Source organism: Leiobunum rupestre, chromosome 6 (assembly GCF_980474605.1).
Source record: "Leiobunum rupestre chromosome 6, qqLeiRupe1.1.hap1, whole genome shotgun sequence".
Lineage (NCBI taxonomy): Eukaryota > Metazoa > Arthropoda > Arachnida > Opiliones > Sclerosomatidae > Leiobunum > Leiobunum rupestre.
In genome coordinates this window covers 3,566,605-3,593,759 of record NC_143389.1, presented here as the reverse complement: position 1 = coordinate 3,593,759, position 27,155 = coordinate 3,566,605, and the positions used below count along the sequence as shown (strand labels likewise).

General features: G+C 41.4%; 7 non-coding genes and 8 pseudogenes across 7 annotated transcripts; 10 read left to right on the top strand and 5 right to left on the bottom strand.

Annotated features, from left to right (window-relative positions):
* Nucleotides 1–1,838: 1,838 nt before the first annotated feature.
* On the bottom strand, nucleotides 1,839–1,957 carry LOC149938228 (5S ribosomal RNA). The gene has a single exon (XR_016481939.1). It is a non-coding gene; the product is annotated as a 5S ribosomal RNA (ribosomal RNA).
* Nucleotides 1,958–3,107: 1,150 nt separating this feature from the next.
* On the top strand, nucleotides 3,108–3,251 carry LOC149938227 (U2 spliceosomal RNA; annotated as a pseudogene).
* A 1,491-nt stretch (nucleotides 3,252–4,742) lies between these two features.
* LOC149938226 (U2 spliceosomal RNA) lies at nucleotides 4,743–4,920 on the top strand (annotated as a pseudogene).
* Nucleotides 4,921–6,879: 1,959 nt separating this feature from the next.
* On the bottom strand, nucleotides 6,880–6,998 carry LOC149938225 (5S ribosomal RNA). The gene has a single exon (XR_016481938.1). It is a non-coding gene; the product is annotated as a 5S ribosomal RNA (ribosomal RNA).
* A 1,151-nt stretch (nucleotides 6,999–8,149) lies between these two features.
* LOC149938224 (U2 spliceosomal RNA) lies at nucleotides 8,150–8,293 on the top strand (annotated as a pseudogene).
* Nucleotides 8,294–9,714: 1,421 nt separating this feature from the next.
* LOC149938223 (U2 spliceosomal RNA) lies at nucleotides 9,715–9,894 on the top strand (annotated as a pseudogene).
* A 1,935-nt stretch (nucleotides 9,895–11,829) lies between these two features.
* Nucleotides 11,830–11,948, bottom strand: LOC149938222 (5S ribosomal RNA). The gene has a single exon (XR_016481937.1). It is a non-coding gene; the product is annotated as a 5S ribosomal RNA (ribosomal RNA).
* Nucleotides 11,949–13,097: 1,149 nt separating this feature from the next.
* LOC149938221 (U2 spliceosomal RNA) lies at nucleotides 13,098–13,175 on the top strand (annotated as a pseudogene).
* A 2,580-nt stretch (nucleotides 13,176–15,755) lies between these two features.
* LOC149938220 (U2 spliceosomal RNA) lies at nucleotides 15,756–15,938 on the top strand. Its single transcript, XR_016481687.1, has one exon. It is a non-coding gene; the product is annotated as a U2 spliceosomal RNA (small nuclear RNA).
* Nucleotides 15,939–17,897: 1,959 nt separating this feature from the next.
* On the bottom strand, nucleotides 17,898–18,016 carry LOC149938219 (5S ribosomal RNA). The gene has a single exon (XR_016481936.1). It is a non-coding gene; the product is annotated as a 5S ribosomal RNA (ribosomal RNA).
* A 1,151-nt stretch (nucleotides 18,017–19,167) lies between these two features.
* On the top strand, nucleotides 19,168–19,276 carry LOC149938218 (U2 spliceosomal RNA; annotated as a pseudogene).
* A 1,458-nt stretch (nucleotides 19,277–20,734) lies between these two features.
* Nucleotides 20,735–20,912, top strand: LOC149938217 (U2 spliceosomal RNA; annotated as a pseudogene).
* Nucleotides 20,913–22,875: 1,963 nt separating this feature from the next.
* On the bottom strand, nucleotides 22,876–22,994 carry LOC149938216 (5S ribosomal RNA). The gene has a single exon (XR_016481934.1). It is a non-coding gene; the product is annotated as a 5S ribosomal RNA (ribosomal RNA).
* A 1,149-nt stretch (nucleotides 22,995–24,143) lies between these two features.
* LOC149938215 (U2 spliceosomal RNA) lies at nucleotides 24,144–24,246 on the top strand (annotated as a pseudogene).
* Nucleotides 24,247–25,801: 1,555 nt separating this feature from the next.
* Nucleotides 25,802–25,990, top strand: LOC149938214 (U2 spliceosomal RNA). Its single transcript, XR_016481649.1, has one exon. It is a non-coding gene; the product is annotated as a U2 spliceosomal RNA (small nuclear RNA).
* Nucleotides 25,991–27,155: the final 1,165 nt, after the last annotated feature.

Here is a 27,155-nt window from a genome sequence, read left to right as displayed (position 1 = left end):
GACGTCATAAGTGGTAAAATCCTTATTGTCGAATAGTTAATAATGAAGAATCGGAAAGATTCCAGTTTTTGAATTTTCTTTTACCTAGTTATACACTCTTTTTCGCGGTATTTTCACGGAGGATAGGAAGGGAGGCGAAGTAGGAGGGATGAATGGCGGCAAGATTGCGGCAGCTACGCTACGTCTAGCCGCCATTTTTCCGAAATTTTCCCGCCGCTAAGCTTCTTACAAGGATGCTGCCGCGTTCATCCCTCCTACTTCGCCTCCCTTCCTATCCTCCTTGGTATTTTCCTGGGCGCGTCCATGCTTGGTTTTCCCCCTTTCAGTCCTCTCCTCCATTATGGATACCCAAGGAGTGGATGCTAGACTCCCCGTTTAGGGCAGAGGCAATGGCCGACGAGCGGGAGGCAAGTAAGAGGGGTAAAATAAAGGCGCGAAAAGAGGTTGTTCTGTGTTATTCCTGTGGTTTTATTCGTAACCCAAGGTTCGTAAATCGTGCATGTTCTAAGTGGTTGGCTGAAGGAACCGGTTTTCATAACGTAAATTCGCGGGTTTCGGTATGGTGGGTAGAGACAGCGCGCCCCTCATTTTTAGGTCATTGGGTTCCAGCCAAGATGTTCCGCGTAAAGAGAAAACACGAAATAAGCCCCTCTCCATTTTTTCTCTCTTCCCGTCTTCCGTGGACAGTGAGTCGCCGCCGGGGGCCCGCCGCCCGCGGCAGCTACATTACCAAGATATAAAGTGGCAAGGCTTATTTTTGGTAAGTACAAAATCATTTATTATATATTGCTCTATAATTAACTATATTTGGAATTAAACATTTTTGTTCTATTTATCTCAAAGTCATGATTATTCCTAACATTAATAGTATTAAACTTAATATGATATATCTTTTGTTAAAGTAGATTAGGAATTTATAATTTTAATATTTATAGAGGAGTTCGGATTTAAAATGTTATATTTTTTTAATAATGATCTCAAAGATCTGACTTTTGAAATGTTTGTTACTTTTTCTAAGTATCAATAAAACATGACATTAAATTTATATTGTGCCAAGGTTCATTTTTATATTTTACATAAACTACATCACCTAAAACAATTAATAGATAAAAGTTAGCTATATTATTTTGTTTAAAAAATATATCTCTGTCTCCGTTTTATTATTTAATTTCGTGGTTTGTTTTGATATTTTGTATTTTTGGGTTACTCCCCTAATCCATGCGGCTGTCCCATGATAAAACCTTCTATAAAACATTTTCCAAAAGTCCTTTTTTAGATTCAACTATTTAAATTACATTTAAGATTAAAATTTAGAACAAAAAATATATTTCACAATTAGAATTTGTTAATAAAATTTTAACTTTGGACTTCATTCCAAAACCAGAAAAGGCCATTTCAGAGTGGATTTTACCGCGGAAATGTTTTTGTTTAGAGATAAACGTTAGTTAGTTAGTTAGTTAGTTAGTTAGTTAATTAGTTAGTTAGTTAGTTAGTTAGTTAATTAGTTAGTTAGTTAGTTAGTTAGTTAGTTAGTTAGTTAGTAAGTAAGTAAGTAAGTAAGTAAGTAAGTAAGTTAGTACTATTTTAAGTACAAGCCTTAAGTAGAATAAAATGAAAACCAATTTTCTCGCCATTTTATTTTGTTCAATTTTGATACTAACATGTATTTTATTCACGGAAAGATGCTGCCAGTTGTTAAAAAAAGGCCAAGAGTTGACCGAAATAATATTATCGTCTGGGCGAACTTTTAATTGCATAAAAAAGCAGCGTCAAAATGATAGGATGAAGGTATTTTCCTGTTAAAAGACGCAAATCCCATCCCGCGAAAATAAATGAGTAGCCAACGGCACGCGGTGTTCCCAGGTGGTCTCCCTCCCAAGTACTGACCGCGCTCGACGCTGCTTAACTTCGGTGATCAGACGAGAACCGGTGTATTCAGCGTGATATGGCCGTTGCCGCTAGAGTGTAATTGATAGCGGTGGACAAGCCGCGACTAGCCAGGTCCTGGTAGGTTGGTGATCGCCGAGGGCCACCGGCTGCATGCGGCTCCAATAGAACGTTCTATACACTCTTTTTAGAAACGTTTACTGGGCGCCGATATTATCGTACAGACAACCAACGAGCAAGCCCTTTACCGCAGAAATTTCATCCCCCCCCCCCCCAAACCAGTTTTTTCATCACCCTCCCCGTAGACTGTAAGGTGATGGCGGTCGATTGGGAAGGCGCGTTTACGAATCTATAAAATTGGTGTGGTGTGCTTTCCCCCTTTGGAGTTCGGAGGAGGTGAAGGTTTGGCCGGTTTTTCGTCTTAGAGAAATATATTTATCTGGCAAACCCGTAAGAAATTGAGAGCAGTCAATTTTTATTAGTAGCGTAGTTGCTAGCCTAGGCTTCACATATTTCCGGCTTTGCTTTCCGCGCCTTTTTTCTTATTTTAAATGATTTTTGTAATAAATGTATGATGGCAAATAAGCAAAATTCTAGAAAATACTAGTCCCAAATCCACGTGTTTAAGATGAAACTTAGATCATGAAAATATCCTTAACCCCAAACATACTTCAACACCTAGGGTGCCTCCTACAACTCCTAAAAGGTACGTCTCTAAAATATTCATATAAAGACAGGACATAAGCCGAATTCTCTTAAACCAAAGAATAACAAAAGTTGTTAGTCCTGCTGAACCAGCTCTATAGTCTGTATGAAAAGTGACCGGTTATGGTCCACTTTTATAGAACGCTCTATTCGCTTATAATAAATTTTTCCTAAATGGTCATTTAAACGCGTTTGACGTTTCACGTAGAATCTAGTACACTTAATACGTTATTTATGGTCCTATAAACCACCATTTAGATTTTTTTTCCATACGGCCCGGTAAAGTGGCCCACTCTACTGTCTCTAGCCGATGACCCCAAAAGTGCCAGTCCGGGCCTGGCGGTGTACCTCTATTTCACGGATTCAAGATATCGTCTTCTCCTTTGTTCGCGCGATGGCTACAAACGTTGTCATCTCCCACCAGGACCAACATTCGGTGACGTAATTATGAAATATTTGAAATGCTCGAATTCTCTCTTTTTACTTTGTTAAACAGTGACGGCTCCTAGCGGGTTATCGCTTCTCGGCCTTTTGGCTAAGATCAAAGTGTAGTATCTGTTCCCAGCTATTTCGCTGAAATCTTGGCCGAAAGGCCGTTAAGCGACGTATACGCTTCTCAGCCTGTTCCTGTGATGTTGACTTACCTGCCGGTTTCCTGACGTGCCTGTTCCTGTTCCTGCTTCCGAAGCTGCCGCTGCTGATCCTGGTTCCGTTGCTGATCCTGGTTCCGCTGCTGTTCCTGGTCCTGGTTCCGCTGCTACTTACCTGTCGCTGCTGTTCCGGACGTCTACGCTGTATCCTGACCTGGCTGGCTTTTGCCATTGCTACTTGACGCTGTTCCTTCCTGGGACCTAACTTCACCTGACGATCTCTCCATAGCCAGGATGGCTATGGAGGTGAGAAAACGAACTGCTCGACTGGACGTCGACGCCGGCTTCCTGGAAGTCGCTCAGGCTTTCCACGAGAAGCTCGGTCTTGAATCCATCGAGACGTTGCAACCTGTTGGTAAGGAGGCATTCTTACTTACCTTCGCAACCCTTGCCTTTCTACAGCAAGCGGTCTCTTACGGAGAATTAACAATCGGCAACAAGACCTGCAGAGTCACCAGCGTCGAGGATGATGGCGTCTGGCTGACGATCAAGAATTTACCACCATGGATCCAATGGGACGCCATATTGACAACCCTACGTCAGTACGGCGAAATAAAGGCTCATCGTTTAGATGAATATAAAGAACTAAAAGGAGTTAAAAATGGAGACAGAGCGGTAAAAATACGAATTACTCAAACTATACCTAATGTCCTTTACTTCGGCCGCAGTCGGGCTCTGGTCTACTATCCCGGCGTTTCAAAGAAATGCTTCTTCTGTGACCAGGAGGGGCACTTTGCCTCTGCCTGTGTCGCAAAGAAGGAAAAGACGGCAGACAAGCCGGTAGCCAAAAAAGACTTACCCAAAGATCCTGAACCACACCGAAGTTCCACATCTGCTCTTGCCAACGCCACCACACTAGAAAACAACCTGGAAGAAAATCAAGAACCCCAAACCAGCAAATCACCCATACTTACCGCATCCGACGACTCCAAAAGCTCTGAAGAGAGCTGGACTTTAACATCACCAGAACCATACAAGAGAAACGCAGAACCTCCAGTCCAAACAAGCCAATACGCCGACGCCTTGAAATCTCCACCACATCACGATGACCTAGAACCCGAAAGCGAACCCGAATCCATTGACTCCGACAACAACTCCAGACCCCGATTTGATCCATCAGAGTGGAATTATACCGATCCGTCACAACTACATTTACATCTATTGAGGAAAACCGAACTTCAAGCCCTTCTTGCTAAAATCAACTCCAGAGCACCCACACGTTCACCCATCCTAACCAAACGAGCAGAAGACCAAGCGGCACAAATCATCGAACTTTTAAAAAACTATCCAAAGAGACGACGTAGTAAAACTCCAGAAAAAGAAGTGAAAAAAGGCAAAAATATGTTTTAAATTTAATTTTTAAATTTTCACATAGTTCTTTACTCGTTTTTTTTTTTTTTTTACACTGTTTCTTTTTATCTTTTAACGAGTGTTCGCGCTAATTTAAATTAACTTAAAACGCGAACAAATGACTTGAATGTAATTTTTGTAACGAAACGAATCTTTTAATAAACTATTAAAAGTATCTGTTCTTATCAGCTTAATATCTGATACGGGTCCCATCGGGGCCCAAGATATTAAACTTATTTTTGGACGGCGGCGGAGTGGTCGGAGCTTGCTCCACCTCCGCCACGGGTCGGCCTGGTATTGCAGTAAATCCGGGATCGGCCCACTTCTCTCTTGAAATCAAAAATCAAACGCTCTTATAATGGCGCACTGCGCAACACAGTATTTCCGGGAAATGTTATTTGGCTGTCTTTATATATATTTCTTTATTATAATATATTGCCCCTCTGACGTCATAAGTGGTAAAATCCTTATTGTCGAATAGTTAATAATGAAGAATCGGAAAGATTCCAGTTTTTGAATTTTCTTTTACCTAGTTATACACTCTTTTTCGCGGTATTTTCACGGAGGATAGGAAGGGAGGCGAAGTAGGAGGGATGAATGGCGGCAAGATTGCGGCAGCTACGCTACGTCTAGCCGCCATTTTTCCGAAATTTTCCCGCCGCTAAGCTTCTTACAAGGATGCTGCCGCGTTCATCCCTCCTACTTCGCCTCCCTTCCTATCCTCCTTGGTATTTTCCTGGGCGCGTCCATGCTTGGTTTTCCCCCTTTCAGTCCTCTCCTCCATTATGGATACCCAAGGAGTGGATGCTAGACTCCCCGTTTAGGGCAGAGGCAATGGCCGACGAGCGGGAGGCAAGTAAGAGGGGTAAAATAAAGGCGCGAAAAGAGGTTGTTCTGTGTTATTCCTGTGGTTTTATTCGTAACCCAAGGTTCGTAAATCGTGCATGTTCTAAGTGGTTGGCTGAAGGAACCGGTTTTCATAACGTAAATTCGCGGGTTTCGGTATGGTGGGTAGAGACAGCGCGCCCCTCATTTTTAGGTCATTGGGTTCCAGCCAAGATGTTCCGCGTAAAGAGAAAACACGAAATAAGCCCCTCTCCATTTTTTCTCTCTTCCCGTCTTCCGTGGACAGTGAGTCGCCGCCGGGGGCCCGCCGCCCGCGGCAGCTACATTACCAAGATATAAAGTGGCAAGGCTTATTTTTGGTAAGTACAAAATCATTTATTATATATTGCTCTATAATTAACTATATTTGGAATTAAACATTTTTGTTCTATTTATCTCAAAGTCATGATTATTCCTAACATTAATAGTATTAAACTTAATATGATATATCTTTTGTTAAAGTAGATTAGGAATTTATAATTTTAATATTTATAGAGGAGTTCGGATTTAAAATGTTATATTTTTTTAATAATGATCTCAAAGATCTGACTTTTGAAATGTTTGTTACTTTTTCTAAGTATCAATAAAACATGACATTAAATTTATATTGTGCCAAGGTTCATTTTTATATTTTACATAAACTACATCACCTAAAACAATTAATAGATAAAAGTTAGCTATATTATTTTGTTTAAAAAATATATCTCTGTCTCCGTTTTATTATTTAATTTCGTGGTTTGTTTTGATATTTTGTATTTTTGGGTTACTCCCCTAATCCATGCGGCTGTCCCATGATAAAACCTTCTATAAAACATTTTCCAAAAGTCCTTTTTTAGATTCAACTATTTAAATTACATTTAAGATTAAAATTTAGAACAAAAAATATATTTCACAATTAGAATTTGTTAATAAAATTTTAACTTTGGACTTCATTCCAAAACCAGAAAAGGCCATTTCAGAGTGGATTTTACCGCGGAAATGTTTTTGTTTAGAGATAAACGTTAGTTAGTTAGTTAGTTAGTTAGTTAGTTAATTAGTTAGTTAGTTAGTTAGTTAGTTAATTAGTTAGTTAGTTAGTTAGTTAGTTAGTTAGTTAGTTAGTTAGTTAGTAAGTAAGTAAGTAAGTAAGTAAGTAAGTTAGTACTATTTTAAGTACAAGCCTTAAGTAGAATAAAATGAAAACCAATTTTCTCGCCATTTTATTTTGTTCAATTTTGATACTAACATGTATTTTATTCACGGAAAGATGCTGCCAGTTGTTAAAAAAAGGCCAAGAGTTGACCGAAATAATATTATCGTCTGGGCGAACTTTTAATTGCATAAAAAAGCAGCGTCAAAATGATAGGATGAAGGTATTTTCCTGTTAAAAGACGCAAATCCCATCCCGCGAAAATAAATGAGTAGCCAACGGCACGCGGTGTTCCCAGGTGGTCTCCCTCCCAAGTACTGACCGCGCTCGACGCTGCTTAACTTCGGTGATCAGACGAGAACCGGTGTATTCAGCGTGATATGGCCGTTGCCGCTAGAGTGTAATTGATAGCGGTGGACAAGCCGCGACTAGCCAGGTCCTGGTAGGTTGGTGATCGCCGAGGGCCACCGGCTGCATGCGGCTCCAATAGAACGTTCTATACACTCTTTTTAGAAACGTTTACTGGGCGCCGATATTATCGTACAGACAACCAACGAGCAAGCCCTTTACCGCAGAAATTTCATCCCCCCCCCCCCCCAAACCAGTTTTTTCATCACCCTCCCCGTAGACTGTAAGGTGATGGCGGTCGATTGGGAAGGCGCGTTTACGAATCTATAAAATTGGTGTGGTGTGCTTTCCCCCTTTGGAGTTCGGAGGAGGTGAAGGTTTGGCCGGTTTTTCGTCTTAGAGAAATATATTTATCTGGCAAACCCGTAAGAAATTGAGAGCAGTCAATTTTTATTAGTAGCGTAGTTGCTAGCCTAGGCTTCACATATTTCCGGCTTTGCTTTCCGCGCCTTTTTTCTTATTTTAAATGATTTTTGTAATAAATGTATGATGGCAAATAAGCAAAATTCTAGAAAATACTAGTCCCAAATCCACGTGTTTAAGATGAAACTTAGATCATGAAAATATCCTTAACCCCAAACATACTTCAACACCTAGGGTGCCTCCTACAACTCCTAAAAGGTACGTCTCTAAAATATTCATATAAAGACAGGACATAAGCCGAATTCTCTTAAACCAAAGAATAACAAAAGTTGTTAGTCCTGCTGAACCAGCTCTATAGTCTGTATGAAAAGTGACCGGTTATGGTCCACTTTTATAGAACGCTCTATTCGCTTATAATAAATTTTTCCTAAATGGTCATTTAAACGCGTTTGACGTTTCACGTAGAATCTAGTACACTTAATACGTTATTTATGGTCCTATAAACCACCATTTAGATTTTTTTTCCATACGGCCCGGTAAAGTGGCCCACTCTACTGTCTCTAGCCGATGACCCCAAAAGTGCCAGTCCGGGCCTGGCGGTGTACCTCTATTTCACGGATTCAAGATATCGTCTTCTCCTTTGTTCGCGCGATGGCTACAAACGTTGTCATCTCCCACCAGGACCAACATTCGGTGACGTAATTATGAAATATTTGAAATGCTCGAATTCTCTCTTTTTACTTTGTTAAACAGTGACGGCTCCTAGCGGGTTATCGCTTCTCGGCCTTTTGGCTAAGATCAAAGTGTAGTATCTGTTCCCAGCTATTTCGCTGAAATCTTGGCCGAAAGGCCGTTAAGCGACGTTTACGCTTCTCAGCCTGTTCCTGCGATGCTGACTTACCTGCCGGTACTCTGACGTCTCTGTTCCTGTTCCTGTTTCTGCCGCTGCTGTTTCCGGTTCCTCTGCTGGTCCTGTTTCCGCTGCTGTTCCTGGTCCTGGTCCTGCTGACACTTACCTGTCGCTGCTGATCCTGGTCTCCACGCTGTATCCTGACTTGGCTGTTTCCTGCCACTGCTGCTTGACGCTGTTCCTTCCTGGGACTTGCCTTCATCCGACGATCCTCCCATAGCCATCATGGCTATGGAGGTGAAAAAACGCACTGCTCACCTTCAGGTCGACGCTGGATTCCTGGACGTCGCTCGGACCTTCCACGATAAGCTCGGCAGTGACTGCCTTGACACGCTACAACCTCTTGGTAAAGACAAGTTTTTAATAACTTTTACAACCCTGGCCTTCCTGCAACAGGCTCTCTCCTACAATGACCTCGTTATCAACGATAAACCTTGCCGACTCACCAGCGTCGAAGATGACGGCGTCTGGGTTACCATAAAAAACCTACCTCGCTGGATCCAATGGGACTCTGTCCTCACCACCATGAGACAGTATGGAACCATTAAAGCTCACCGTCTGGACGAGTACCCTCAACTGAAAGGACTCAAAAATGGAGACAGATCGGTAAAAATTAAAATTGAGAAACAAATACCCAATGTTGTTTTTTTTGGGCGTAGCCGAGCGCTAGTATATTACCAAGGGGTCGTGAAGAAGTGTTTCTTCTGCGACCAGGAGGGACATACGGCGTCCGCATGCGAGGCAAAAAAGGCCAGAAAGGAAGCAACCGAGAGGTCCGAGCACGTCCAGGAAGGGGAAAGCTTGGAAACCCAAGAAAAGATTGTGGCACCCAAGGAGCAAGAGCTCGCAACGGTATCAGCGGAATTGGCGGACCCACCCAGCGACCACCAGGAACCCCAGCCCAAGAAACGCAGCAACAGTACATATGTCCATCCGCAACAACTAGAGAAATTAAAGAACTATTCACAGGCAGAACTACGAGATTTTAGGGAATTCCTCGAGACTACCGAAACAATAGGCGACCGCAGGAAACAAGTGTATTTCGCGCTGATGAACAAGGAACAGGAAAAATTCTCCAAAAGACGAATGACCAACTCTCCAGGGAAATCAATAAAGAAAGGCAAGACAGAAGACGTTGAGAAGACATTCGCTAGCGCCACCAAAACCACACCGGAGCAAGATCTTTACGCAGATTACGTTACATACTGAATTTTTTAATTTTACTCAAATGTTTTAAAACCTGAAAAAATAGAAAAAAAGAAAACAAATACTTACCTTGATCGTATATGAACTTGGACACTCCTAGAAATTAGAAAATGTAAATACTTGATTTTTTTAGCTTATCCGACTTTGTTCGCGCTAATTTAACTAATTAAAAACGCGAACAAATATAACAAATGTAAAAATGTAAATATGTAAAATCAAACGAAGCTTTTAATAAACAATTAAAAGTATCTGTTCTTATCAGCTTAATATCTGATACGGGTCCCATCGGGGCCCAAGATATTAAACTTATTTTTGGACGGCGGCGGAGTGGTCGGAGCTTGCTCCACCTCCGCCACGGGTCGGCCTGGTATTGCAGTAAATCCGGGATCGGCCCACTTCTCTCTTGAAATCAAAAATCAAACGCTCTTATAATGGCGCACTGCGCAACACAGTATTTCCGGGAAATGTTATTTGGCTGTCTTTATATATATTTCTTTATTATAATATATTGCCCCTCTGACGTCATAAGTGGTAAAATCCTTATTGTCGAATAGTTAATAATGAAGAATCGGAAAGATTCCAGTTTTTGAATTTTCTTTTACCTAGTTATACACTCTTTTTCGCGGTATTTTCACGGAGGATAGGAAGGGAGGCGAAGTAGGAGGGATGAATGGCGGCAAGATTGCGGCAGCTACGCTACGTCTAGCCGCCATTTTTCCGAAATTTTCCCGCCGCTAAGCTTCTTACAAGGATGCTGCCGCGTTCATCCCTCCTACTTCGCCTCCCTTCCTATCCTCCTTGGTATTTTCCTGGGCGCGTCCATGCTTGGTTTTCCCCCTTTCAGTCCTCTCCTCCATTATGGATACCCAAGGAGTGGATGCTAGACTCCCCGTTTAGGGCAGAGGCAATGGCCGACGAGCGGGAGGCAAGTAAGAGGGGTAAAATAAAGGCGCGAAAAGAGGTTGTTCTGTGTTATTCCTGTGGTTTTATTCGTAACCCAAGGTTCGTAAATCGTGCATGTTCTAAGTGGTTGGCTGAAGGAACCGGTTTTCATAACGTAAATTCGCGGGTTTCGGTATGGTGGGTAGAGACAGCGCGCCCCTCATTTTTAGGTCATTGGGTTCCAGCCAAGATGTTCCGCGTAAAGAGAAAACACGAAATAAGCCCCTCTCCATTTTTTCTCTCTTCCCGTCTTCCGTGGACAGTGAGTCGCCGCCGGGGGCCCGCCGCCCGCGGCAGCTACATTACCAAGATATAAAGTGGCAAGGCTTATTTTTGGTAAGTACAAAATCATTTATTATATATTGCTCTATAATTAACTATATTTGGAATTAAACATTTTTGTTCTATTTATCTCAAAGTCATGATTATTCCTAACATTAATAGTATTAAACTTAATATGATATATCTTTTGTTAAAGTAGATTAGGAATTTATAATTTTAATATTTATAGAGGAGTTCGGATTTAAAATGTTATATTTTTTTAATAATGATCTCAAAGATCTGACTTTTGAAATGTTTGTTACTTTTTCTAAGTATCAATAAAACATGACATTAAATTTATATTGTGCCAAGGTTCATTTTTATATTTTACATAAACTACATCACCTAAAACAATTAATAGATAAAAGTTAGCTATATTATTTTGTTTAAAAAATATATCTCTGTCTCCGTTTTATTATTTAATTTCGTGGTTTGTTTTGATATTTTGTATTTTTGGGTTACTCCCCTAATCCATGCGGCTGTCCCATGATAAAACCTTCTATAAAACATTTTCCAAAAGTCCTTTTTTAGATTCAACTATTTAAATTACATTTAAGATTAAAATTTAGAACAAAAAATATATTTCACAATTAGAATTTGTTAATAAAATTTTAACTTTGGACTTCATTCCAAAACCAGAAAAGGCCATTTCAGAGTGGATTTTACCGCGGAAATGTTTTTGTTTAGAGATAAACGTTAGTTAGTTAGTTAGTTAGTTAGTTAGTTAATTAGTTAGTTAGTTAATTAGTTAGTTAGTTAGTTAGTTAGTTAGTTAGTAAGTAAGTAAGTAAGTAAGTAAGTAAGTAAGTTAGTACTATTTTAAGTACAAGCCTTAAGTAGAATAAAATGAAAACCAATTTTCTCGCCATTTTATTTTGTTCAATTTTGATACTAACATGTATTTTATTCACGGAAAGATGCTGCCAGTTGTTAAAAAAAGGCCAAGAGTTGACCGAAATAATATTATCGTCTGGGCGAACTTTTAATTGCATAAAAAAGCAGCGTCAAAATGATAGGATGAAGGTATTTTCCTGTTAAAAGACGCAAATCCCATCCCGCGAAAATAAATGAGTAGCCAACGGCACGCGGTGTTCCCAGGTGGTCTCCCTCCCAAGTACTGACCGCGCTCGACGCTGCTTAACTTCGGTGATCAGACGAGAACCGGTGTATTCAGCGTGATATGGCCGTTGCCGCTAGAGTGTAATTGATAGCGGTGGACAAGCCGCGACTAGCCAGGTCCTGGTAGGTTGGTGATCGCCGAGGGCCACCGGCTGCATGCGGCTCCAATAGAACGTTCTATACACTCTTTTTAGAAACGTTTACTGGGCGCCGATATTATCGTACAGACAACCAACGAGCAAGCCCTTTACCGCAGAAATTTCATCCCCCCCCCCCCAAACCAGTTTTTTCATCACCCTCCCCGTAGACTGTAAGGTGATGGCGGTCGATTGGGAAGGCGCGTTTACGAATCTATAAAATTGGTGTGGTGTGCTTTCCCCCTTTGGAGTTCGGAGGAGGTGAAGGTTTGGCCGGTTTTTCGTCTTAGAGAAATATATTTATCTGGCAAACCCGTAAGAAATTGAGAGCAGTCAATTTTTATTAGTAGCGTAGTTGCTAGCCTAGGCTTCACATATTTCCGGCTTTGCTTTCCGCGCCTTTTTTCTTATTTTAAATGATTTTTGAAATAAATGTATGATGGCAAATAAGCAAAATTCTAGAAAATACTAGTCCCAAATCCACGTGTTTAAGATGAAACTTAGATCATGAAAATATCCTTAACCCCAAACATACTTCAACACCTAGGGTGCCTCCTACAACTCCTAAAAGGTACGTCTCTAAAATATTCATATAAAGACAGGACATAAGCCGAATTCTCTTAAACCAAAGAATAACAAAAGTTGTTAGTCCTGCTGAACCAGCTCTATAGTCTGTATGAAAAGTGACCGGTTATGGTCCACTTTTATAGAACGCTCTATTCGCTTATAATAAATTTTTCCTAAATGGTCATTTAAACGCGTTTGACGTTTCACGTAGAATCTAGTACACTTAATACGTTATTTATGGTCCTATAAACCACCATTTAGATTTTTTTTCCATACGGCCCGGTAAAGTGGCCCACTCTACTGTCTCTAGCCGATGACCCCAAAAGTGCCAGTCCGGGCCTGGCGGTGTACCTCTATTTCACGGATTCAAGATATCGTCTTCTCCTTTGTTCGCGCGATGGCTACAAACGTTGTCATCTCCCACCAGGACCAACATTCGGTGACGTAATTATGAAATATTTGAAATGCTCGAATTCTCTCTTTTTACTTTGTTAAACAGTGACGGCTCCTAGCGGGTTATCGCTTCTCGGCCTTTTGGCTAAGATCAAAGTGTAGTATCTGATCTCCTGAACGGAGAGCCATTCCCAGAAACATTTCGCGAAGGCCACGTCGTCTTAATCTGTAAAGACACGGACAACAAAGCCTCCCCTTCCGCGTGGCGGCCTATTACGAAAATAAACACGGACAGAAAACTGTTCGCTAAGATCCTCGACTCGCGTTCATCCAAAGTCACCGGCACCATCATTGGCACTAACCAGACTTGCGGGGTTAGAGGGCGTCAGCCGCTATTTAACCTTGTTATGCTCCGAGATATCCTTGTGGATTACACCGAGCGGGATCGTTGCGGCTTCCTTCTCGCTGTAGACTTCGAAAAAGCCTTCGACCGCGTTAATCACCAGTTTCTCTGGCAGACTCTCGCGCGTTTCGGCTTCGGTCAGCGTTTCGTCAGCATCCTGAAAAATATGTACGAAAAAAACATTAGTCAACTTACCATCAACTCGCATCCGTCGGAACCATTCCAGATCAAAAGGGGCGTTCGTCAAGGCTGTCCCCTATCACCCAGCCTGTTCTGCCTCGCTCTGGAGCCACTCCTCTTTGCAGCGAGCCACAGTCTGGACATTCGTGGCCTCCACTGCCCGGGAACGGCCGTCTCTAGTCAACAAATTTATGCCGCTCACGCGGACGACGCCAATTTCATGTTGGAGGACATCGCTTCGGTTCGGGGTACGCTACGGCTCCTCGACGACTTTTGCGCTGTCTCCGGCAGCAAGTTAAACGCCACCAAGAGCCAACTTGCTCGAATCGGTGGCAAAGCCCTCGAGTTGATTCCCGCGACGTTACCAATAAAGGAAACCACAGAACCAGTGAAAATCCTAGGTGTACTGTTCTCAGCCCACGGAGTAGCCCATAGTAACGAGACTCGCTTTGTTGAGAAATTCTCAACTTCTTTGGACGCGTGGGCGGACAACACTTTTTGTTTCCGCACCCGCGTCCAACTCATCAAGCAAATCGCCCTACCAAAATTGACTTACCCAGTTCCTCTCGTGGTTTTCTCGCCTGCCACGATTGCAACAGTCAACAGGAAGATTTTCTCATTCGTTTGGGGAGACAAGCAAGAACTTATCGCGCGGCAAACTCTTTGCCTCGACTGTAACGATGGCGGCCTCGGGGTTCCGCTCCTCGAAAACGAGCTTCACGCTCTCGCCTTGACCCGGTATTCGTCGTGCTTAGCAGCGAAGGACCATCCAGTTAGCGCCACAGTTTCATTCCACCTTTCCACGAGTTCAAAGACAATTTTTAAAGTACCTTGGGACGTGTCCGCTATGCACGCTCGCGACGTTCATCCAAATTATGTACCTTCAAAAACAACGGCGGCTTTGGTTTTGAAGTCAAAACCCGACACTGATCTTCTCAAGATTTCTAACAAGAGTGTGAAAGCTCTTCTCCAGAGACCAGTTGTACCACGGATATTTACGCTTCAGCCGCACGTCAAGTGGAAAACGGCTTTTAGCCGACTTTCCAACAAAGCACTTACCGGTTCTCGTCGCGATTTCGCGTACAAAGTATTCCACGAAGTTGTCCCGGTTCGTGACGTTCTATACGACCGCAACATGTGCGCTACTCGCTCATGTCCGTTCTGTCCCAAAAATGAGACCATCCAGCACCTGTTATACGACTGCGACATAGCAAAACTCCTCAGAAACCGTGTCCGCGAGTTCTTGGGAGTTAAGTTTATCTCGTGGCAGACTGTGTGCCACTTCGTACCCCTTCCGGTTCCCGTGTCACTGATACACGCAACACTAGTATTGTTGGCGGAAATCAACTTCCAGATATGGAAAGCGAGAAACCGCTTAATTTTTGAAAAAAAACGTGACACTGCACTCGTCGTATTAGAACGCGTTCGCCTCCATATGGCTATGAGGGCACGGGCAGATAAATTACGTCTCTCACGAGACAAATTTGAAGAATACTGGCATAACCCTGTAAAACCTTTTTTTGCAATTCGTGATGACACAATTAAACTACTTTTTTAGCTTTTAACGCGTAAAGTTGTAAAAGTCTTTAATTATAGACAAACCCATAGTACAAATAACATAAACAATGTATAACAAAGGATTAAATCCACGTAACTGAAAAATGTTTAAAAAATAAAATAAAATAAAATCGTACCTGCAATAAAAATTTAAAGAATTTAAACTTACCTGGAAAATTAATTAACTTAGCCTAACGTACCTGAAATTATAAAATGTTATTAAAATGAAAGTACCTGGAAAAAAAATTTTACTTAGCTTAACTTACCTGAAATTTAATAAATGTTATTAAAATAAAAGTACCTGAAATACAAAATGTTCAAAATATTACACGTACCTGGCAAATATGATATAAACGTACCTGGAAAATGTTACACAAACGTACCTGTAAAATAGAAAATGCAAATTAAATGTATCTGAAAATTATTTGAGGGTACCTAAAGACGCACCTGAAAAATAAAAAAAATATATAAAAAGTAAAAATTTAAATTTAAAAGTTTAAACTTACCTTGAAAAATAAGAACTTGTTGTTAAAAATAGTCTATGCAAATATTAACTTTTCAAAATTTATCAATTAAATGTAAATATGTAAATTTCTTTAATCAATTTGTGTTCAGAATCCATATGAGGATCTGTTCATGTATATGTGCTTTTCTTTAATAAACTATTTCAGTATCTGTTCTTATCAGCTTAATATCTGATACGGGTCCCATCGGGGCCCAAGATATTAAACTTATTTTTGGACGGCGGCGGAGTGGTCGGAGCTTGCTCCACCTCCGCCACGGGTCGGCCTGGTATTGCAGTAAATCCGGGATCGGCCCACTTCTCTCTTGAAATCAAAAATCAAACGCTCTTATAATGGCGCACTGCGCAACACAGTATTTCCGGGAAATGTTATTTGGCTGTCTTTATATATATTTCTTTATTATAATATATTGCCCCTCTGACGTCATAAGTGGTAAAATCCTTATTGTCGAATAGTTAATAATGAAGAATCGGAAAGATTCCAGTTTTTGAATTTTCTTTTACCTAGTTATACACTCTTTTTCGCGGTATTTTCACGGAGGATAGGAAGGGAGGCGAAGTAGGAGGGATGAATGGCGGCAAGATTGCGGCAGCTACGCTACGTCTAGCCGCCATTTTTCCGAAATTTTCCCGCCGCTAAGCTTCTTACAAGGATGCTGCCGCGTTCATCCCTCCTACTTCGCCTCCCTTCCTATCCTCCTTGGTATTTTCCTGGGCGCGTCCATGCTTGGTTTTCCCCCTTTCAGTCCTCTCCTCCATTATGGATACCCAAGGAGTGGATGCTAGACTCCCCGTTTAGGGCAGAGGCAATGGCCGACGAGCGGGAGGCAAGTAAGAGGGGTAAAATAAAGGCGCGAAAAGAGGTTGTTCTGTGTTATTCCTGTGGTTTTATTCGTAACCCAAGGTTCGTAAATCGTGCATGTTCTAAGTGGTTGGCTGAAGGAACCGGTTTTCATAACGTAAATTCGCGGGTTTCGGTATGGTGGGTAGAGACAGCGCGCCCCTCATTTTTAGGTCATTGGGTTCCAGCCAAGATGTTCCGCGTAAAGAGAAAACACGAAATAAGCCCCTCTCCATTTTTTCTCTCTTCCCGTCTTCCGTGGACAGTGAGTCGCCGCCGGGGGCCCGCCGCCCGCGGCAGCTACATTACCAAGATATAAAGTGGCAAGGCTTATTTTTGGTAAGTACAAAATCATTTATTATATATTGCTCTATAATTAACTATATTTGGAATTAAACATTTTTGTTCTATTTATCTCAAAGTCATGATTATTCCTAACATTAATAGTATTAAACTTAATATGATATATCTTTTGTTAAAGTAGATTAGGAATTTATAATTTTAATATTTATAGAGGAGTTCGGATTTAAAATGTTATATTTTTTTAATAATGATCTCAAAGATCTGAATTTTGAAATGTTTGTTACTTTTTCTAAGTATCAATAAAACATGACATTAAATTTATATTGTGCCAAGGTTCATTTTTATATTTTACATAAACTACATCACCTAAAACAATTAATAGATAAAAGTTAGCTATATTATTTTGTTTAAAAAATATATCTCTGTCTCCGTTTTATTATTTAATTTCGTGGTTTGTTTTGATATTTTGTATTTTTGGGTTACTCCCCTAATCCATGCGGCTGTCCCATGATAAAACCTTCTATAAAACATTTTCCAAAAGTCCTTTTTTAGATTCAACTATTTAAATTACATTTAAGATTAAAATTTAGAACAAAAAATATATTTCACAATTAGAATTTGTTAATAAAATTTTAACTTTGGACTTCATTCCAAAACCAGAAAAGGCCATTTCAGAGTGGATTTTACCGCGGAAATGTTTTTGTTTAGAGATAAACGTTAGTTAGTTAGTTAGTTAGTTAGTTAGTTAATTAGTTAGTTAGTTAGTTAGTTAGTTAATTAGTTAGTTAGTTAGTTAGTTAGTTAGTTAGTTAGTTAGTTAGTAAGTAAGTAAGTAAGTAAGTAAGTAAGTAAGTTAGTACTATTTTAAGTACAAGCCTTAAGTAGAATAAAATGAAAACCAATTTTCTCGCCATTTTATTTTGTTCAATTTTGATACTAACATGTATTTTATTCACGGAAAGATGCTGCCAGTTGTTAAAAAAAGGCCAAGAGTTGACCGAAATAATATTATCGTCTGGGCGAACTTTTAATTGCATAAAAAAGCAGCGTCAAAATGATAGGATGAAGGTATTTTCCTGTTAAAAGACGCAAATCCCATCCCGCGAAAATAAATGAGTAGCCAACGGCACGCGGTGTTCCCAGGTGGTCTCCCTCCCAAGTACTGACCGCGCTCGACGCTGCTTAACTTCGGTGATCAGACGAGAACCGGTGTATTCAGCGTGATATGGCCGTTGCCGCTAGAGTGTAATTGATAGCGGTGGACAAGCCGCGACTAGCCAGGTCCTGGTAGGTTGGTGATCGCCGAGGGCCACCGGCTGCATGCGGCTCCAATAGAACGTTCTATACACTCTTTTTAGAAACGTTTACTGGGCGCCGATATTATCGTACAGACAACCAACGAGCAAGCCCTTTACCGCAGAAATTTCATCCCCCCCCCCCCCCAAACCAGTTTTTTCATCACCCTCCCCGTAGACTGTAAGGTGATGGCGGTCGATTGGGAAGGCGCGTTTACGAATCTATAAAATTGGTGTGGTGTGCTTTCCCCCTTTGGAGTTCGGAGGAGGTGAAGGTTTGGCCGGTTTTTCGTCTTAGAGAAATATATTTATCTGGCAAACCCGTAAGAAATTGAGAGCAGTCAATTTTTATTAGTAGCGTAGTTGCTAGCCTAGGCTTCACATATTTCCGGCTTTGCTTTCCGCGCCTTTTTTCTTATTTTAAATGATTTTTGTAATAAATGTATGATGGCAAATAAGCAAAATTCTAGAAAATACTAGTCCCAAATCCACGTGTTTAAGATGAAACTTAGATCATGAAAATATCCTTAACCCCAAACATACTTCAACACCTAGGGTGCCTCCTACAACTCCTAAAAGGTACGTCTCTAAAATATTCATATAAAGACAGGACATAAGCCGAATTCTCTTAAACCAAAGAATAACAAAAGTTGTTAGTCCTGCTGAACCAGCTCTATAGTCTGTATGAAAAGTGACCGGTTATGGTCCACTTTTATAGAACGCTCTATTCGCTTATAATAAATTTTTCCTAAATGGTCATTTAAACGCGTTTGACGTTTCACGTAGAATCTAGTACACTTAATACGTTATTTATGGTCCTATAAACCACCATTTAGATTTTTTTTCCATACGGCCCGGTAAAGTGGCCCACTCTACTGTCTCTAGCCGATGACCCCAAAAGTGCCAGTCCGGGCCTGGCGGTGTACCTCTATTTCACGGATTCAAGATATCGTCTTCTCCTTTGTTCGCGCGATGGCTACAAACGTTGTCATCTCCCACCAGGACCAACATTCGGTGACGTTATTATGAAATATTTGAAATGCTCGAATTCTCTCTTTTTACTTTGTTAAACAGTGACGGCTCCTAGCGGGTTATCGCTTCTCGGCCTTTTGGCTAAGATCAAAGTGTAGTATCTGTTTGCTCCTTTTTTCGAAGCCAAAGGCCGGGAACCGTATTTACCTGTATTGGGAAGTTTACTTACCTGCACTGCCGCTCCAGTCTCCTGCTGATCCTGTTCCGGTCCGTCTGTTCCTGAAATCCACAATCTTGGATCCACCACGAAAGGGATCGCTTCCCAGCGATTCCAGAAGTCCTCCAGCGATTCCGATGACCTCGGAGAGAGGCATCATGCCTCCTGCGCTACCGACGATCCTGAACCAGCAAGTTCCGGTTCCAGCTTTGGCTTCAGCTTCAGCTCTCAAGGCCGCTTCAGCCAGAGTTAAATTCGACGGAGTTGACGTGGAAGACGTAGCAAAAGCTTTGTTTAACCACGTCGAAGTGAAGAATGTTACCGTCTTCCAATTGGTCTCCAAGACCGAAGCTCAGATCACCTTTCGAGATGCAGCTAGTTTTCAGCGAGCCGTTGACAGCGGAATCGTCGTGGGTGACAAACAACTGGATGTCATCGGTGTAGTCGACCCAGTGGCGTATATCACTGTGAAGGATGCGCCGAGTTGGTGGGAGTTGGCTATATTTAAAAAATGGCTACGATCAAGCTGCGACGTCATCGCAGAATCTTGGGAGACTTACCAGGGCGGCGCTTTAAAAGATGTCCGAACCGGAACAAGGCGGCTGCAAGTTAAAGTCAAGGGTCCAATCCCGAACCTGATGACCATCAATGGGCATCGCATTCAGATCACTTACCGAGGCGTCCAGAGAATGTGTTTCTTTTGCCATAAAGACACTCATCAGGTTCGGGATTGTCCGAAAAAGAAGTCCAAGAATCGCCAGCCCCCAGAGTCCAACGGAGAAGTCATCCCAGCTCCCAGTAACTCGACAACTGCTCCCTTGGGGGTGATACTTACCAATGCCATCTCTCGAGAAGAAATCCTGAAAGAAAAACCATCACGCTCACCTGTAATACTTACCGAATCAAACGACTCCAGAACCTCCAACGAAAGCTTTTACTTGGCAACACCTTCTCCAAAGACCGTAGATCCTCCAGCCAAAATCTGTACCTTCGCCGACGCTCTGAAATCGCCACCACATCATGAACCTCAACCAGAAACTGAAAGCGAACCTGACTCCAACGAACATGACAGCCCCACAACCAGACCAAGATTCGATCCATTAGATTGGAATTATAACGAGGTGCCAGGCCTTAACCTACTAAAGAAAAACGAACTTCAAGCCCTCCTCGAAAAAATCAATGCCAGAGCCCCCACACGTTCAATTAGCCTAACCCGGACAGCAGAAGACCTCGTCGTAAGAATAACTGACCTCCTGAAAAACTATCCCAAAAGACGACGGAGTAGAACTCCAGAAAAAGAAATTAAAAAAGGAAAAATATGATTTAAATTTAATTTTTAAATTTTTAACATAGTTCTTTACTCGACTTTTATACCATGATCCTTTTTAAACGATTGTTCGCGCTAATTTAATTAATTAAACCGTGAACAAATATATAACAAATGAAAAATGTAAAAATGTAAAAAACGACAATCTTTTAATAAACAATTAAAAGTATCTGTTCTTATCAGCTTAATATCTGATACGGGTCCCATCGGGGCCCAAGATATTAAACTTATTTTTGGACGGCGGCGGAGTGGTCGGAGCTTGCTCCACCTCCGCCACGGGTCGGCCTGGTATTGCAGTAAATCCGGGATCGGCCCACTTCTCTCTTGAAATCAAAAATCAAACGCTCTTATAATGGCGCACTGCGCAACACAGTATTTCCGGGAAATGTTATTTGGCTGTCTTTATATATATTTCTTTATTATAATATATTGCCCCTCTGACGTCATAAGTGGTAAAATCCTTATTGTCGAATAGTTAATAATGAAGAATCGGAAAGATTCCAGTTTTTGAATTTTCTTTTACCTAGTTATACACTCTTTTTCGCGGTATTTTCACGGAGGATAGGAAGGGAGGCGAAGTAGGAGGGATGAATGGCGGCAAGATTGCGGCAGCTACGCTACGTCTAGCCGCCATTTTTCCGAAATTTTCCCGCCGCTAAGCTTCTTACAAGGATGCTGCCGCGTTCATCCCTCCTACTTCGCCTCCCTTCCTATCCTCCTTGGTATTTTCCTGGGCGCGTCCATGCTTGGTTTTCCCCCTTTCAGTCCTCTCCTCCATTATGGATACCCAAGGAGTGGATGCTAGACTCCCCGTTTAGGGCAGAGGCAATGGCCGACGAGCGGGAGGCAAGTAAGAGGGGTAAAATAAAGGCGCGAAAAGAGGTTGTTCTGTGTTATTCCTGTGGTTTTATTCGTAACCCAAGGTTCGTAAATCGTGCATGTTCTAAGTGGTTGGCTGAAGGAACCGGTTTTCATAACGTAAATTCGCGGGTTTCGGTATGGTGGGTAGAGACAGCGCGCCCCTCATTTTTAGGTCATTGGGTTCCAGCCAAGATGTTCCGCGTAAAGAGAAAACACGAAATAAGCCCCTCTCCATTTTTTCTCTCTTCCCGTCTTCCGTGGACAGTGAGTCGCCGCCGGGGGCCCGCCGCCCGCGGCAGCTACATTACCAAGATATAAAGTGGCAAGGCTTATTTTTGGTAAGTACAAAATCATTTATTATATATTGCTCTATAATTAACTATATTTGGAATTAAACATTTTTGTTCTATTTATCTCAAAGTCATGATTATTCCTAACATTAATAGTATTAAACTTAATATGATATATCTTTTGTTAAAGTAGATTAGGAATTTATAATTTTAATATTTATAGAGGAGTTCGGATTTAAAATGTTATATTTTTTTAATAATGATCTCAAAGATCTGACTTTTGAAATGTTTGTTACTTTTTCTAAGTATCAATAAAACATGACATTAAATTTATATTGTGCCAAGGTTCATTTTTATATTTTACATAAACTACATCACCTAAAACAATTAATAGATAAAAGTTAGCTATATTATTTTGTTTAAAAAATATATCTCTGTCTCCGTTTTATTATTTAATTTCGTGGTTTGTTTTGATATTTTGTATTTTTGGGTTACTCCCCTAATCCATGCGGCTGTCCCATGATAAAACCTTCTATAAAACATTTTCCAAAAGTCCTTTTTTAGATTCAACTATTTAAATTACATTTAAGATTAAAATTTAGAACAAAAAATATATTTCACAATTAGAATTTGTTAATAAAATTTTAACTTTGGACTTCATTCCAAAACCAGAAAAGGCCATTTCAGAGTGGATTTTACCGCGGAAATGTTTTTGTTTAGAGATAAACGTTAGTTAGTTAGTTAGTTAGTTAGTTAGTTAATTAGTTAGTTAGTTAGTTAGTTAGTTAATTAGTTAGTTAGTTAGTTAGTTAGTTAGTTAGTTAGTTAGTTAGTTAGTAAGTAAGTAAGTAAGTAAGTAAGTAAGTAAGTTAGTACTATTTTAAGTACAAGCCTTAAGTAGAATAAAATGAAAACCAATTTTCTCGCCATTTTATTTTGTTCAATTTTGATACTAACATGTATTTTATTCACGGAAAGATGCTGCCAGTTGTTAAAAAAAGGCCAAGAGTTGACCGAAATAATATTATCGTCTGGGCGAACTTTTAATTGCATAAAAAAGCAGCGTCAAAATGATAGGATGAAGGTATTTTCCTGTTAAAAGACGCAAATCCCATCCCGCGAAAATAAATGAGTAGCCAACGGCACGCGGTGTTCCCAGGTGGTCTCCCTCCCAAGTACTGACCGCGCTCGACGCTGCTTAACTTCGGTGATCAGACGAGAACCGGTGTATTCAGCGTGATATGGCCGTTGCCGCTAGAGTGTAATTGATAGCGGTGGACAAGCCGCGACTAGCCAGGTCCTGGTAGGTTGGTGATCGCCGAGGGCCACCGGCTGCATGCGGCTCCAATAGAACGTTCTATACACTCTTTTTAGAAACGTTTACTGGGCGCCGATATTATCGTACAGACAACCAACGAGCAAGCCCTTTACCGCAGAAATTTCATCCCCCCCCCCCCAAACCAGTTTTTTCATCACCCTCCCCGTAGACTGTAAGGTGATGGCGGTCGATTGGGAAGGCGCGTTTACGAATCTATAAAATTGGTGTGGTGTGCTTTCCCCCTTTGGAGTTCGGAGGAGGTGAAGGTTTGGCCGGTCTTTCGTCTTAGAGAAATATATTTATCTGGCAAACCCGTAAGAAATTGAGAGCAGTCAATTTTTATTAGTAGCGTAGTTGCTAGCCTAGGCTTCACATATTTCCGGCTTTGCTTTCCGCGCCTTTTTTCTTATTTTAAATGATTTTTGTAATAAATGTATGATGGCAAATAAGCAAAATTCTAGAAAATACTAGTCCCAAATCCACGTGTTTAAGATGAAACTTAGATCATGAAAATATCCTTAACCCCAAACATACTTCAACACCTAGGGTGCCTCCTACAACTCCTAAAAGGTACGTCTCTAAAATATTCATATAAAGACAGGACATAAGCCGAATTCTCTTAAACCAAAGAATAACAAAAGTTGTTAGTCCTGCTGAACCAGCTCTATAGTCTGTATGAAAAGTGACCGGTTATGGTCCACTTTTATAGAACGCTCTATTCGCTTATAATAAATTTTTCCTAAATGGTCATTTAAACGCGTTTGACGTTTCACGTAGAATCTAGTACACTTAATACGTTATTTATGGTCCTATAAACCACCATTTAGATTTTTTTTCCATACGGCCCGGTAAAGTGGCCCACTCTACTGTCTCTAGCCGATGACCCCAAAAGTGCCAGTCCGGGCCTGGCGGTGTACCTCTATTTCACGGATTCAAGATATCGTCTTCTCCTTTGTTCGCGCGATGGCTACAAACGTTGTCATCTCCCACCAGGACCAACATTCGGTGACGTAATTATGAAATATTTGAAATGCTCGAATTCTCTCTTTTTACTTTGTTAAACAGTGACGGCTCCTAGCGGGTTATCGCTTCTCGGCCTTTTGGCTAAGATCAAAGTGTAGTATCTGTTCCCAGCTATTTCGCTGAAATCTTGGCCGAAAGGCCGATAAGCGAGTTCTCCAGCTATACAGCTAGTTCCTGCGATGCTGACTTACCTGCCGGTATCCTGACGTTCCTGTTCCTGTTCCTGCTTCTGAAGCTGCCGCTGCTGTTTCCGGTTCCTCTGCTGTTCCTGATTCCGCTGCTGTTTCCGGTTCCTCTGCTGTTCCTGATTCCGCTGCTGTTCCTGGTCCTGGTCCTGCTGACACTTACCTGTCGCTGCTGTTCCTGGTCACTACGACGTATCCTGACTTGGCTGATTCCTGCCATCACTTTTGGACGCCGTTCCTCCTTGGGACTTACCTTCAACTGACGACCTCTAAACAGCCTTAATGGCTGCTGAGGTAAAAAAACGGACTGCCCGGCTCGAAGTCGACGCCGGATTCCTGGACGTCGCTCGGACCTTTTACGAAAAACTCGGACCACAGTGCTTGGAGACTCTTCAACCTGTTGGTAAACAATGTTATTTACTTACCTTTACCACTCTGGCCTTCCTCCAGCAAGCCGTCTCCTACGGGGAACTAACTATCAATGACAAACCCTGCCGAATTACCAGCATCGACGACGACGGTGTCTGGCTAACAATTAAGAACCTGCCCTCCTGGATTCAGTGGGACGCCATACTAACCACTCTACGACAATACGGAACCATAAAAGCCCACCGACTAGATGAATACCCCGAACTTAAAGGATTAAAAAACGGCGACCGCTCTGTAAAAATCATCATGACTAAAACTATTCCTAATGTCCTCTTTTTTGGCCGTAGCAGGGCATTAGTATATTATTCAGGGGTCGTAAAAAAATGCTTTTTTTGCGACCAAGAAGGCCATAACACCTCGACATGTCAACTCAAACGAGACAAACAAGCAGAACAAAACCAACCCAAGGAGGAAGGTCAGAAAGAGTCTCCAAAGGAACAGCCCGAGCGCGTCCAGGAGTCACTCAACAGTACTTCTGCTACGGAACAAGTGCCCATAGCAGAATCGGCAACATCACAAGGAGCACCACCAAGCGACCACCAGGTATCTCAGTCCGAGGATCCGAACAGCGACCTCTACATCAGCCCGGAAAATTTGGAAAGCGTCAGGAAATACTCCCAGACACAACTTAAAGGATTCATTGAATACCTGCGGACTACCGACGAATATAGCGACGAGAGGAGGCAGGTTTTTCTCGCGCTCGCCAACCAGGAACAAGAAAAATTTTCAAAAAAACGTATGCTCAACTCTCCAGGAAAGGCAACTAAGAAGGGAAAGACGCAAAACGAAGAGAAAAAGACATTCGCCAGCGCCACCAAAAACATACCTGAGAAGGATCTATATACTGAATACGTAACATACTAAATCTTTTTATGGCAACTTATTAATTTTAACTACGTGCAAAATTCTTTTATATTCATTTACTTTTGTTTACAATTTTTATCTGGTTTTAACTTTACGTTATCCCTGAAAAAGAAGGAAAAAATACTTACCATTTATACTTACCTCGACGATGGAAAAAACCCTTACCTAAAAAATGAAACCTGAAAACTTACTTTTTGTTCGCGCTAATTTAATTTAATTAAACGCGAACATCTGTAAATTTGTAAATTTGACTGATATTTAATAAACAAATTCAGTATCTGTTCTTATCAGCTTAATATCTGATACGGGTCCCATCGGGGCCCAAGATATTAAACTTATTTTTGGACGGCGGCGGAGTGGTCGGAGCTTGCTCCACCTCCGCCACGGGTCGGCCTGGTATTGCAGTAAATCCGGGATCGGCCCACTTCTCTCTTGAAATCAAAAATCAAACGCTCTTATAATGGCGCACTGCGCAACACAGTATTTCCGGGAAATGTTATTTGGCTGTCTTTATATATATTTCTTTATTATAATATATTGCCCCTCTGACGTCATAAGTGGTAAAATCCTTATTGTCGAATAGTTAATAATGAAGAATCGGAAAGATTCCAGTTTTTGAATTTTCTTTTACCTAGTTATACACTCTTTTTCGCGGTATTTTCACGGAGGATAGGAAGGGAGGCGAAGTAGGAGGGATGAATGGCGGCAAGATTGCGGCAGCTACGCTACGTCTAGCCGCCATTTTTCCGAAATTTTCCCGCCGCTAAGCTTCTTACAAGGATGCTGCCGCGTTCATCCCTCCTACTTCGCCTCCCTTCCTATCCTCCTTGGTATTTTCCTGGGCGCGTCCATGCTTGGTTTTCCCCCTTTCAGTCCTCTCCTCCATTATGGATACCCAAGGAGTGGATGCTAGACTCCCCGTTTAGGGCAGAGGCAATGGCCGACGAGCGGGAGGCAAGTAAGAGGGGTAAAATAAAGGCGCGAAAAGAGGTTGTTCTGTGTTATTCCTGTGGTTTTATTCGTAACCCAAGGTTCGTAAATCGTGCATGTTCTAAGTGGTTGGCTGAAGGAACCGGTTTTCATAACGTAAATTCGCGGGTTTCGGTATGGTGGGTAGAGACAGCGCGCCCCTCATTTTTAGGTCATTGGGTTCCAGCCAAGATGTTCCGCGTAAAGAGAAAACACGAAATAAGCCCCTCTCCATTTTTTCTCTCTTCCCGTCTTCCGTGGACAGTGAGTCGCCGCCGGGGGCCCGCCGCCCGCGGCAGCTACATTACCAAGATATAAAGTGGCAAGGCTTATTTTTGGTAAGTACAAAATCATTTATTATATATTGCTCTATAATTAACTATATTTGGAATTAAACATTTTTGTTCTATTTATCTCAAAGTCATGATTATTCCTAACATTAATAGTATTAAACTTAATATGATATATCTTTTGTTAAAGTAGATTAGGAATTTATAATTTTAATATTTATAGAGGAGTTCGGATTTAAAATGTTATATTTTTTTAATAATGATCTCAAAGATCTGACTTTTGAAATGTTTGTTACTTTTTCTAAGTATCAATAAAACATGACATTAAATTTATAT